Raw genomic sequence first — 12,860 nt, 5'->3', positions numbered from 1 at the left:
ACGCGCGTTTGCGTTTGCAGAGAGTGGCATGCAGTGAAGGCGAGGGGATATGAATAGGGAGGAGATAATAGGACAGAGAGGGCAGAAACTGTTGGGTTGCAGGATATGAGGACCATAGGTTGAGGCTAGGATAATTTCGAGAGTGGAGAATGTGTTGTAAGGATAACTCCCATTTCTGCAGTTTAGAAAAGCTGGTAGTGGAGGGGAGGATCCAGATGGCCTGGTTGTTAAGCAGCCACTGAAATCAAGCATGTTATGTTGTGGTGCATTTTGTCACACAGGATGGTCTACTTTGTTCTTGGGGACAGTTTGGTTGTGGCCATTCATCCTGCCAGACAGTTAGTTAGCAGTCATACCAACATAAAAAGCTGTGGACTGGGCAGGTCTTGTGGTGAGGATTAGCTCCCTGTGGCAAGGGATTGGGACTGGGAGTGGCACAGTGAAGGACGGTGATGATATGGAGGTTGGGTGGATGACAGAACACAAATTGAGGGGAGTTGGGAAGGACTGTGGATAGAATGTTCCTCATTTCAAAGCATGGTGATAGATATTCAAAGCTCTGACGAAAGATGTGGTTCAGTTTTTACAATCCAGGATGGTATTGAGTGATAAAGGGGGGGGAGGGGTACTCCTTTGTAGCTGGTTCTTGGGGGTGGTGGGAGGTGTTGGGTGTGTGTGTGGGGGGGGGGGGGGGGGGGGGAATGGTTCAGGAGATCTGTTTGATGACTAGGTGTGGGGGATAATGCCTGACTGTGAAGGCATTGGTGAGACTTTCAGCATACTGGCCAAGAGAGTTCTTGTCACTGCAGATGCACCACCCATGGGAAGTTAGGCCCCTTCCAGATTGCTGCTTTCATTCATGTGCCATTTGCATCCTGGCTCGAGCAGTCAAAGATAGCGGTCATGAGTGTGTTAAGTGTTCTTGCCTGTGTGAATGAGTGTGGGCACCTCAACATGTTGCCTCTGTAGTGAGTATCAATCTATCCTTTTCCTAATGTTGTTGGTATTCCAACCTAGAGTTTCCAGAGTATGATTTATCCTTAACTATAATATGAACTGGATCCAGACTGAATAGTCCCCCCCCCCCCCCCCCTCCACTCCCCTGTGGTGGAGGTTTGAGTCCTCCCTTGAGCATGGGTATGTGTGATGTTCTTAGCATAAGTTAGTTTAAGTAGTGTGTCGGTCTAAGGACAGATGACCTCAGCAGTTTGGTCCCTTAGGAATTCACATACATTTGAACATTTTTGAACTGGGTCTGTCCCAGTTGTGTTTATTTCTTTTCATCAGTGTAGCCTATTTCAGAAAATGTTAAGCTGCATTTTATTGCCGGAAATGGCAAGTTAAATTACTTTTGTTACCATACTGCAAAGATTATTTCTGCCCTTTAAGGATTAAGTAAAGCAACTTGTTCTTGAAGTCCATATTGTCCTATGATGATACAAATCGCAATGTCATTAGGGCTTGTAATTCACTTCAGGATAAGTGGTCTGATGCATACTTTCCCTATAGTCCTGATCATTCAGTTTTTACATTCTTTAGCTTTGTTTTGTACACAAAATGTGTTTATTTTCACTTAATTATCATGATTGCAGTCCTTCTCAGGTCTTCCAAATTTCATTTAGCTGTTACATTTTTTTCCTCTATTGTTTGCTAAAAGTATTGATCATTTCCAGTTCCTTTGGTACCACCACCACCACCACAGAAAACTAAACTTATTTTTCTCATTTCTATATCGGCTGAGTGTGTTTTACATGCCTCAGTATAGAGTTGGAGATATTTTGCGTAAAATTGGGTATCTGTTTCATAATTTGCCAGTTATCTCTGTTTTAGTTTCAGTGGAGGCCATTACTATTGTTTTATACAGACTTGGCACTGACCACACTCTTCTATTGCATTTTTAAAAGAATATTTCTTTTCATAAGCTCCCTTCACTGCGTCAAAAACTCACAATATTGCCCATGTACAAAATACTACAAAATCTATACTAAACTGAAAGTGTTGGACCACTGATTAAGTTCCATTTCCTTTTTTTAAATGTCATTATATGAATGTGCACTAAAAAGCACTGGAGACTCAACAACCACATCTAAGTGAGTAATTCTTTTTTTGGTGCTGTCAATCATTTGATACAACAATGGATGTTCTGTGTCAATTTTTTGGTGCTTTTATCAAATAATAATGAAAACCTTTTTTAGTCATGGTTTTCCAAAGCTTTTCGCTGTTGGATTTTCAAATGCCTTTATGGACTCTTGAGCTGTTTTTTAAAATTTCTTTTGGAAGTCATTAATTATCATGGTGACTTCAGAACATCCAATATTCAAGAAATTCACTGGTTGCAAAATAATGATATTAAAGCATTTACTCTCTTATTAGTTTCTTTTTCTTCTTGCAGCATTAGTTCTATACATTCAGCTTTCTAATATTGTCTTCAGCAGAAATTTTTATTTATTTATTTACTATAATGTAAGATTTTGATGGCAATCTGTCACTGACCCAAGGTAGTGAGTGAATTTATAGCAATTCTCTTATGAATAGTAATTCTAAAACTTAATAAATGTGATGTGTCACTTAGCATTCTGTTGTTGGCATAATGATATGCAGGTTTTAGCTAGTTCTGTCTCATTGTGACTGTTAATTGTGTTGCACGCCCTGCCTTTTTCATATTGTGTGGCTATCTAGCCTTATGCAGCATCGATTCCAGGTATGTGGGTAGCGGCAATGAGACTTGGGTTGGTTGAGTTGCGAAGCACATGTAGAAGACATTTACATTATTAAACAGCTAGGAACAAACTGAATCCCCATGCAACACTCCAATATATCGCTAAATTCAAAAAATGTCTGACAAAGATAATTACACACCGAGTTTGTTCACAACAAGCTGACTCTTGGAGAGTGAAGTCTCCATACTGTATGACTAAATCTAGGTTTAGCGAAGTATTCAAAAATAATAGATGGTACTTCAAAAATAATTTAGCAGTTTTGTTAAGTCACCTTTCCGTTCATAATTTCAAAATATTCTCAAACTGATTGCATATGTATTTTACAAAAAGAAAACTGAAATTAACATAGCACATCTGAAGCAATATGAATATTCTTTTCACCCACGACACGTGATAACACAAAGGAATAAAACTGGTTTAATAATAAGTTAATGTCACCAATCACACAGTAGCAGTTTGCAGGTATTACAAAGGTTATGTTGGCTTGAGAGCTCCTTTGTTTCAAATTAATGAAATTTTCTAAAAGAAATAATCTGAAAACAATTTAGATAATTCAGATCAAAAACCAACAAGATATTTCACTATCATTGCACTGCAAACTATTATCTGATTCCTGTAGACACTGACTGTTTGGCAACTGCAACTTTTCACTCAAGTATTCCTTATCTTATTAAACCTTTTGTGACGTGATTACATGAAGCAACAGAAATGTCATGTTGGTGAATTGACCATCAAAAGTATTTGTGCTCCTGCTTCGAAATACAGTTAATGTTTGAAACTTCCTCAGAGCTTGGAAGTCTGCAAGTCTCTTGCTTTGGCTTTTTGTAGCTTAATTGTTTTTAAAGGTGTTACAGATAACAAAGTATCGTCTCATGCTTTATCTTTATATTTACAATTCCATACTTCTAATAGAGTACTGGAAAGTGGTAGCAGAGTGTAAATACTTTCAAATTAAAGGAGACCACTCATACAAAAGCAGAGCACTGAGTTGTCAATAGGTACGTACAAAAAGAAGGAAAACTTGCCAGCTTTCAGAGTAATGCTTTTTCGAGCTAGAATAAACAGAGATGACTAATCCATGTTGATAAAGAACACCCACCTATCCTCCTACACAAACAGCAATTATGAAAGTTATGGAACCTTGTAAAGTGGTCAATAATGTTCTTTCTTCTGGTGACTGTGAATGCTACTGCTGTGCCAATATTACACCATTATGTTTGTACTCCAATTTTTATGCAACTTCTGGAAATTTTTTTTATGTACTAAATCCATTCTTTTCTTATCAAACTTGAAAACAAAATTGTTCTGAACTTGTTACATCAGAATAGTATTTTGAATAATGGATCCCCAATACAAGTGAAGACTATAATGCAAGACTATACTGAAGTAATTTTACAAAGTGTCTGCTTAACTGTTTTACATGAGACTTTGGGTTGAACTATTTTAATACTTGTTGGATGTTGCAAAGATCATATTGAAAGCACCCATTACGATAATGAGTAGTTCATTTATAAAACATTTTCAAGCATGTATTATGTCATATTGTGTAAAGCAAAACCATTCATTCACATTTTTTTTAGTAGGAACATACAATTTCCAACATCAACTTTTAATACTAGGAGCACTTACAAAGATATCATGAAATATCAATTAATGCAATAAAAACAGTTATAGGACTCAAAGAATGTGCTCAAATGTTAGTGCCATGTCTCATAGATCATACCCATGATAAATGGTAAGATGTGGTATGTGCCAATTGAACAAAAGCTCCATACACTTATCAAACAAAATTATGTGGCTAGATGTTAGCCATCTGTAGACTGCTAATTGACTACTTATGTGTATTAAGAAAATTTTAGTTAGAAACAGTTTTAATTTCATAAGTAAACTGTCAAAACAATATTATAGTCACTTTTTGCATTCCTTTATGTATCAGTTATAGATCTGCTAGAGAGTACTGCAGATCATTTTTCATCTTAGTATTGTATTCAGGAATCCCAGCATTACTCTCAGACTCAAATGGTTTGCTGAAAAAAATCTTCTCCAGTGAATAAATGTGTTGTGATACGGTGACAGTGATTGACATGTTCAACTACTTGAACAGACACTTACAAAATGTATGTGCACTACACATAATTATAGTTACTTTCATTTGGAAAATGGTTGTCTTATTGCCTGAGTAAGGAGTATCCCAAAGTGATATTCCACATAATATCGATAAATGGACATTTAAAAAATATACCCATTTACCAGTTCCATGACTCTTAAAGTTGATGATTGTTGTAGTGGTTAAAGGAGATGAATCTAAATGTTTTTGTGGGTCTATTTATCTGGAGCTGGGGTGGGGCATTTTGATAGCACAGAACTCAAGGAGCTGCATTTCTCAAAATCTGAAGCCAACCTATTTGTGCAGAGTCACTTTGTAACATTCACAAAATCATTAATTAGTTACTCTGTTAATACTTCAGTCAGCTTGACAACAGTAACTGTATCATATGCAGAAAGGTACAATTCTTAGTCCGTAGGCAAATGAAATATCAGATAGTTGACACAGAGCTTTAGCAGTACTTGATGCAAGTTTGAATCCTGTGGTATGCTATGAGTAGGTGATGCTGTATCCCTCTATGAATTACTTGAACTGCCTAGTGTATGGTAGCTTGTAATATAAATACAAAATAAACCAGTCATGTACTGAACTCTGTATGACACAAAAATGTAATGTTTCTGATGCAATGTTATGATTGTCACAATCAAATACTTTCAGTAAGTCACATTAGACCCCAGAGAATGGCATTTTATCATTTAAAAATTAGTTTTTGTAATCAGTGGAGGTATAAATGGAGTAGATTAGCTGTTTTGAAACTCAGATAGTGGTTGTAGGTATCCAATATTGACATCTGAGGTCATACTATGTATGTGTTGAATAGCTGGGAATGATGTTTTGTACAGGAACTGCTTAATGTGACACCAGAGGAACAAATACATACAAGCAAATACATGTGATCTTGATGGAGAGCTGACACCAAGACTTTGGCAGAGCCAGCATTTAAGAACTGATATGAGGGCAGAATATACTCACATATGTAACACAGTCATTCGATCCATGACAAGAGGTTACTTTAAGACTGGAACTACTACTATCTACACTCAGTAGGGTTCTGAAATACACTGGCAAGACTCAGACAGGCAATGCAGCCATGGGCTTACCATGGCAGACTCACAGCCTCTCAAGGGCTTTTAACTCATAACTAGATTCAGCTCAATACTCAGCTGTTGAGTAACTCTCAGACCACCTGTCCAAAACATACAGACTACTCTCTCTGACGTCAGACCCACCGTGTCCAGATCATGAGATGTTCAGAATCTTCTCTGGAAAGTTCCTGGTTTATGTCAAGTAGCCGCTGTGGCATCTGCATCTGGACACAGTATCTTATTTCCAAATTAAGGAAACACAAGGTGGCACTTCTGTTAATGGCAGTATTTGAAATACAGATCATCCAAGAGTTTAGTCTGGAACATTCAGTGTATGGCAAAACAACCTGTTGGTGGAAGTGTTGTCTCAATGTACGCAAAAGCCACTCATCACCCTCAGCCATAGATGAGCCTTTGTTTGTTCCTAACTAGTGCTTACCATTATAAATTTAAAAGACATGATTACACTCTGCATGTGGTACACATCTCTTCCTATAAAACATTTATAGACACTTACAAGAAAATGCATATTTTCCAAGGTAACAGTTTAATATTATTTAAGTCTCTTATCATACCCAACTTTTTCCTTACCAAACCATAAAAATTGTCTTTATTGTCCTTCCACCATGTCTATTTTTGCTTTAAAGTATGAGGCATATTTCTCCTCCAGTGTACCAAATAGTATCTTACTAACTTCTTCCACAAAGTGAAATATTCCACATGTACTTTGTGTTTCCTGCTTCATCATTTGTCCTATTGGACTGTGAGCTGTCTCTATCTTCATTTTGTGCTATTCTATCACTTTTTATACTACTCAACAGCCTAGCAAACTAGGGGCAGTTTGTTGTTAACACCCGGAGGGGCCCAGCTGCACCACGAATATAAGATAGATATAATTCTAGTCTTTGCAGGTATAACACGATTTTGGAGTAGTATGAGTGACAGAGACCAGAGGTAATCAGGCATAGTTTCCATTGCTCCATTGCAGAGACACTGCCAGAAACTGGGCCAGGCTTTACCGCTACCCCTCTCTCATGCTTCCACATCTCAGTACATCCTTCCACAGTGATGAATCTGTACATCCTTCCACAGTACAAACCTGTTTTCCTTTTCCCATCCCACATATCAAACACCTAGGAGCACCATCAGGTTGCCAATACTGCCTCCACACTCCTGAATTACGAAACTGCAGGCACACTGGCATAAGTAAGATGTTTCCCTTTCTCCACCCTGCTCTTCACCTTAGCATAGCTAAGGTCTACTGGATGCTGCATCTCATGTATACCCCCATTTCCCTGCACTCTAGCAAACCGTGCTCTCTCTCACCCCTCCTCACCCACCTGTGTGTGCATCTACAAAATGTTTGCAGCCAGCTGGCTGGACCCACAGCCACAGCTGCACCCGGGCCAGAGCTGCCAAAACTGTGGTCTATACTGTGCACCTCCTGCCCTCCCCCTCCCTCCACCACATACAGACAAAACTACATTTCTTTAATCTTTTGTACATATATAAAGGAAACTTTGAAATTTGTAAGGTAGGTTTAAGATAGATGAAGTATTATTGAAAAATATTACTTAAATGAACGACATAGCAGAAAATTATTGCACATGGCAAAATCATAGTAAAGAAATTTCAGATTCTACAGAATTTCTGAAATAACTGATAATGAAACAAAATTTATGTGTTATTGTTTGTGGCAGTTGTTGCATATTTATTTTATCATTATGTGTAATAAATAACAGATTTCATTTGCTTCTATTAAATTATTTATAGTTATGATCCACCAACAGGAAATAAAAGAAAAATGGCTCTAATTAAGTACTGAGAACATATTCCTCTCCAAGAATTGTGTTCTGATAATAGCTTTACTTTTCATTTGTTTACCCTGATTGCAGAAAACGTATTGATGAGATCACTGAAGTCAAATTTAGCAGTTGTGTCATATCCTGTCAACAATATAGCTGAATTTGATAGACTGCTTCACCTATAATTGATATTAAGTAGCTTTTATTATCTTTCATTTTCTAAAACTACATTGAAATTGTCTGAAATATCCTCAAAGATACTATGGTATTTTTGCTAAGAGCTTTGTAACCCCTACTTCAAACAAAAATCAGAATATCCCAGTGGAAGTCTATGTTAGTGCACTTCATCAACTATTTTTGTCCGTCCTGATAGCTGAGTGGTCAGCATGACAGACTGCCTTTCTACGGTCCCGGGTTTGATTCCTGGTTGGGTCGGAGATTTTCTCCGCTGAGGGACTGGGTGTTGTGTTGTCTTCATCATCATTTCATCCCCATCCAGTGTGCAGGTTGCCCAATGTGGCATCAAATGTAATAAGACCTGCACCAAGGTGGCCGGATCTGCCCTGCAAGGAGCCTCTCAGCCAATGATGCCAAACGCTCTTTCAATTTCCATCAGCTATTTTTAACGGAATTTGAAAGCAACTGTTTCATTAACTAGCTTTGCTGTATCAATATTTAGTTTATATTTGGCACCAAATCTTCATATTTTTTAAAATAAGATATAGAGCTCTCTAACAAGAAATTAAAATGAGATGAAATTGTGTGTTATAGGTGATATGTGTTTACCATTTAACTTATTATTTTATCAGAATTTAACTTATTATTCTTTCAAATATTTTGAAGCAGCCTAGCTTAAATAGTTTCACTCCAGACCTCAGTTGGCAGAAATTGGAAAAAATAGGCAAAAGCTCTATTGCTGAACATGAGCTAGACCTCCCCCCAGCCTGAACTTTCACTCAAATCACTTTCCATATCCTGGAGCTGTGTGGTTGGAACTCAGGTATTCATACAGTGATTTCAGAATGAACAAGTGGACTGTTTGATAAATTTATTAAGTATGGAAGAAAAGATAGAAATCAAATAGTTAGATGCACAGCAACCAATTACTATATTGTTGCCATTGTTGTTGTTGTTGTTGTTGTTTTTGTTGTTGTTGTTGTGGTCTTCAGTCTTGATGCAGCTCTTCATGCTACTATGTACTATGCAAACCTCTTCATCCCTGAATAACTACTAAAACCTACATCATTCTGGTGCTTGTATATATATATTGTTGGTGTTCATCTTACATCCTCCTTTCGAGACACTGTCCATTCTATTCAACTGTTTGTCAAAGTCCTTTGCTGTTTCTACTACAATATTACACACACTGACACATACTATCTCTCTCTCTCTCTCTCTCTCTCTCTCTCTCTCTCTCTCTCTCTCTCTGTCTGACACACACACACACACACACACACACACACACACACTTGTTCACCTACGTATACTCTTTATTATAGCCATAACATTTTCTGTATTAAGTCTATATTTATAACTGTATAATTAACATACTTGCAATTTTCTAGTGTTTTTAAGCAGAATGACATAAAAGAAGATTACCATAACAAACAATTAGGAAAAATTTTACTAAGAAGTTTTACTTTTATGTAGGCACCACCAACGAAGATTAGCACTAGCTGCCACTGTAGTAAACTCTATCTCAGGCCTCTTTTACAGACATCTACCAATACTTGCAATATTTGTTCTGTTTTTGTGGTTTTTTTCCCTTCTTCTTTTTTCATATTTATCTTTCAATTTTTTTACACAACTTATTGTTTTCCAAGTGATGCTGTATAGACTAGTTTTACTAGATTATGATAGTACAGTCTTGGTGCATATTTAAATTTTTTCACTTTGAAATGTGGTGTTTCCTGATAATATGTGCTGTTGCATAGGTGCATTCTCATATTTCCAGTGTGAGCCACTGCATTATCTGTAATTCAAGACAACTCCTTTAGTCACTTAGTATGAATGGTCAGGAAGTTGTTCCTTCTTAAAATTAGTAGGCCTACTACATTAGGTCCTTTGGTTCTGACTATGTTTAATGGACCTCTAAACTGACTATCTTGTTGTCTGCTTACATCATATAGCAAGATTTTGTTTCCCATATTGAATACTTTCAGATTTTTAGTTTGATTGTAGTGTTCCTTATATTTATTTTACATCTATTATTGAACTCTTTTGCACACTGATGCATTTATTATAGCCTTTCCTTGGGATCCAGTGTGTACTCATTATAAAAAAAAAGTATATTACACTTTCTGTCACAAAACAATTAATGTGGGATATTCCCTGTTGCAATGTATGGTGTTGTATTAAAAACAAATACTGAATAGGTTATCCATGAATCCCAATCTGTTTCACTCATATTCACAAACTCAGAAACTCAGTCAATGTTTGGCACAATCTTTCTAATGTACAATTACCTTGAGGATAGTACTGGTTGTTTGATTCTTCTCAGTTCTCAGTAATGTGCACACCTGTTGGAACATGTCATTGAAAAGATTACCTCCCATGTTACTGATGACAACTGAGAGTATATCACATGTCAAAATCATTTTTTCTAAAATAATCTTGCTACTGTCTCATCATCTTGCATCTCTATTGGCTCTGCCACTTTATATTTTGTCATTACATCTTGAAATGTTAATATGTATTTATACCTTTCTTCTGGCTTGGCTGGTGGACCTACAATGTCGATGGCACATTCCTCAAAAACACTTTCTAGAGTTTTTATTATCCTTGGCAGCATCCTTATCTTATTTTGCATGATTTTGTTTCTTTGTTAACTTTCACATGTCTGTATATATCCTTGCATCTTTTTTCATACCTTCTTAGGTGAGATACTTTCTAACCCATTCAAAGATTCTACCAATAGGCGCATCATGTTCTTGTTATAGAACGCTTTTAACTTCTTCAAAACTTGGCCTTTGCTTTCCTCTATCTTTGAGTCAAGGCCCTCTGTTATTCTCATTTGCAGAGGTTGACTCTCTCTCATCTTCAGTGTGTCTGTGGCTATCTTGATAAGGGGCCTGGTTACTTTAGGCATTGTAGTTGCCACTTTGACTTCATGAATGTCTGATAGTGATCTGTGATGATTGCCTTTCCTGTTCTTATATAGAATTTCATATTCATACTCTTCTAGCTTCAGTCTAAGCTTCATTAAGGACAAAAATATTTCCAATCCCTGTTAGAAGTTTATTATTGGTACATATCATAAATTTGTGACCAAACATGTATGGGCAAAACATTTCACTAGCAAGCAATAATGAATAATGCATGTTTCATTTTCGGTGGTGATAAAATTTCTGTTTGCTTTATTAAGTGTCCTGGATGAACATGCTATGGGAAGATTCTTTCCCAGCCCTCCTTGGCTTAGCACTGCACCAACTGCATCCTACATCAGTTCAATTATGAATTATTTTTTGAAATCTTGAGTCTGTGACATTAGTGGACTTTTCTTTGTACTCCTCATACATGTTTTCATGCTTTGATGTCCAGGTATATGTGACATTATAAGATCATTATATGTTTAGGGAAAAACCAAGTACATTTTCATAATCAAAGTGACATCTTCTATAAAGTATGTGCCTATCCAAAATTCAAAGTGCTTAAATCAAACATTCAATTGTGCAAACATAGGTGTGTAAGTTAGAGATAAAGGACAGTCTAAGAAAATATGTGAAATCAGAAATGTGTTACTGTGGAAGTAAATGTCATGTGGGTAGGGTCCTTGCATTTGCCACATGCATGATGCACAAATGAGTACAATCCTCTTGAATGATTCTAGTGATTTTACACTTCTTCATCAACAGTAGTTTCTTTTCTTCCACTTTTCTTTTACAAATTTTCCCTCCACAAAGTGTGTAATGACTACAAATCATTTCCACAACCCTCCATTTTTGCATTTTCTGTAACTTCCTTTCAACTTTCTTCTTTTACTGATGGGTACACCATAGGGTTCAGTGAAAAATGGCTCACGATGTTTCAACTTTAGATGAAACTGATAATTCTTCACTTAACCTGGTCTCTCATCAATGCATCACTATATTCCCTTGAAGTTTTTTCTAGATCCTCTTTATCCTCTGCAAGTTCTCCTATCTTTTTTGCTATAAGTTCACTGTAAGAATAATTAGTTATTTCCCCATCACTAAATCCTTTATCTTCCTCATAAAGCCTCTACCATCTAATTCTTCTACCCCCCCCCTCCCCTCCCCTCTCCTGATCTGATTGCTATTACTGTTATTTACCATCACAACATCTATCTCCCCAGAAATTCATGTCTTAAGAGTCAGTAAATGACAATGTTGTCTCATTTCAATTAAAAATAACTGTTGCCTTATACTGGTATTTAACTACTGGCACTGTAAGGATGTGCAAATCGTGTTGATTATTTTGTGGTGTGTGGCTGGCAGATACTTTCACTAGCAGCAATTCACATGTCTAAGTTCACACCTCCACAGTCTCTCACTATGATTACCAAGATAACAATCTAAATTGATTGATATATTAACTCTCCTTTGAACAGAGTGATATTTACCCCTTCTTTTTCAAAGAAAATAGTGCACCAGCCTCCTTTGTAATAAAGCTTTTTTTTTTTTTAAAAAAAAAAAAAAAAAGTCTGCAGGCTAAGTGTATTAAAGTATCATTTTCAGGATGAGCAATTTAGAAATGAAAGAAACTGCTTCCCTTTTCAGAAGATCTATTGTATACACTTTTAGACAAATATGTGTTATTGTCTGACATACACCCAATACTTGGAGCTTGAATCATGGATGCAAAGAGACAGATGGTTGAAGAGTGAAAAATTTGATATCAGCTTAAGGAAACATTAGAATACAGATATACATTCATCTTTCTTTTTGTACACCTCGTTTTTTGGTGTGAGCATGTTTATACTGCATCTTTGCCTTTCACAGTGTTCTGATATTTACTGAATGGTATATAATTTATAGCTAAACCAAAATAAGATCTATCACAGTCTTGACAACCCAATTCATTCTCTGTATTAAACTTTCACTCAGATCCTCAATTGCTAAACATTCCTGCACAAAAGGAACATAATTTATTTTGAGAAACAATAAAAAACCATTACCTAAATCAT

The sequence above is a fragment of the Schistocerca gregaria genome, chromosome 1 (assembly GCF_023897955.1).
Source record: "Schistocerca gregaria isolate iqSchGreg1 chromosome 1, iqSchGreg1.2, whole genome shotgun sequence".
Taxonomy (NCBI): Eukaryota; Metazoa; Arthropoda; class Insecta; order Orthoptera; family Acrididae; genus Schistocerca; species Schistocerca gregaria.
This window is presented reverse-complemented; position numbering follows the sequence as displayed.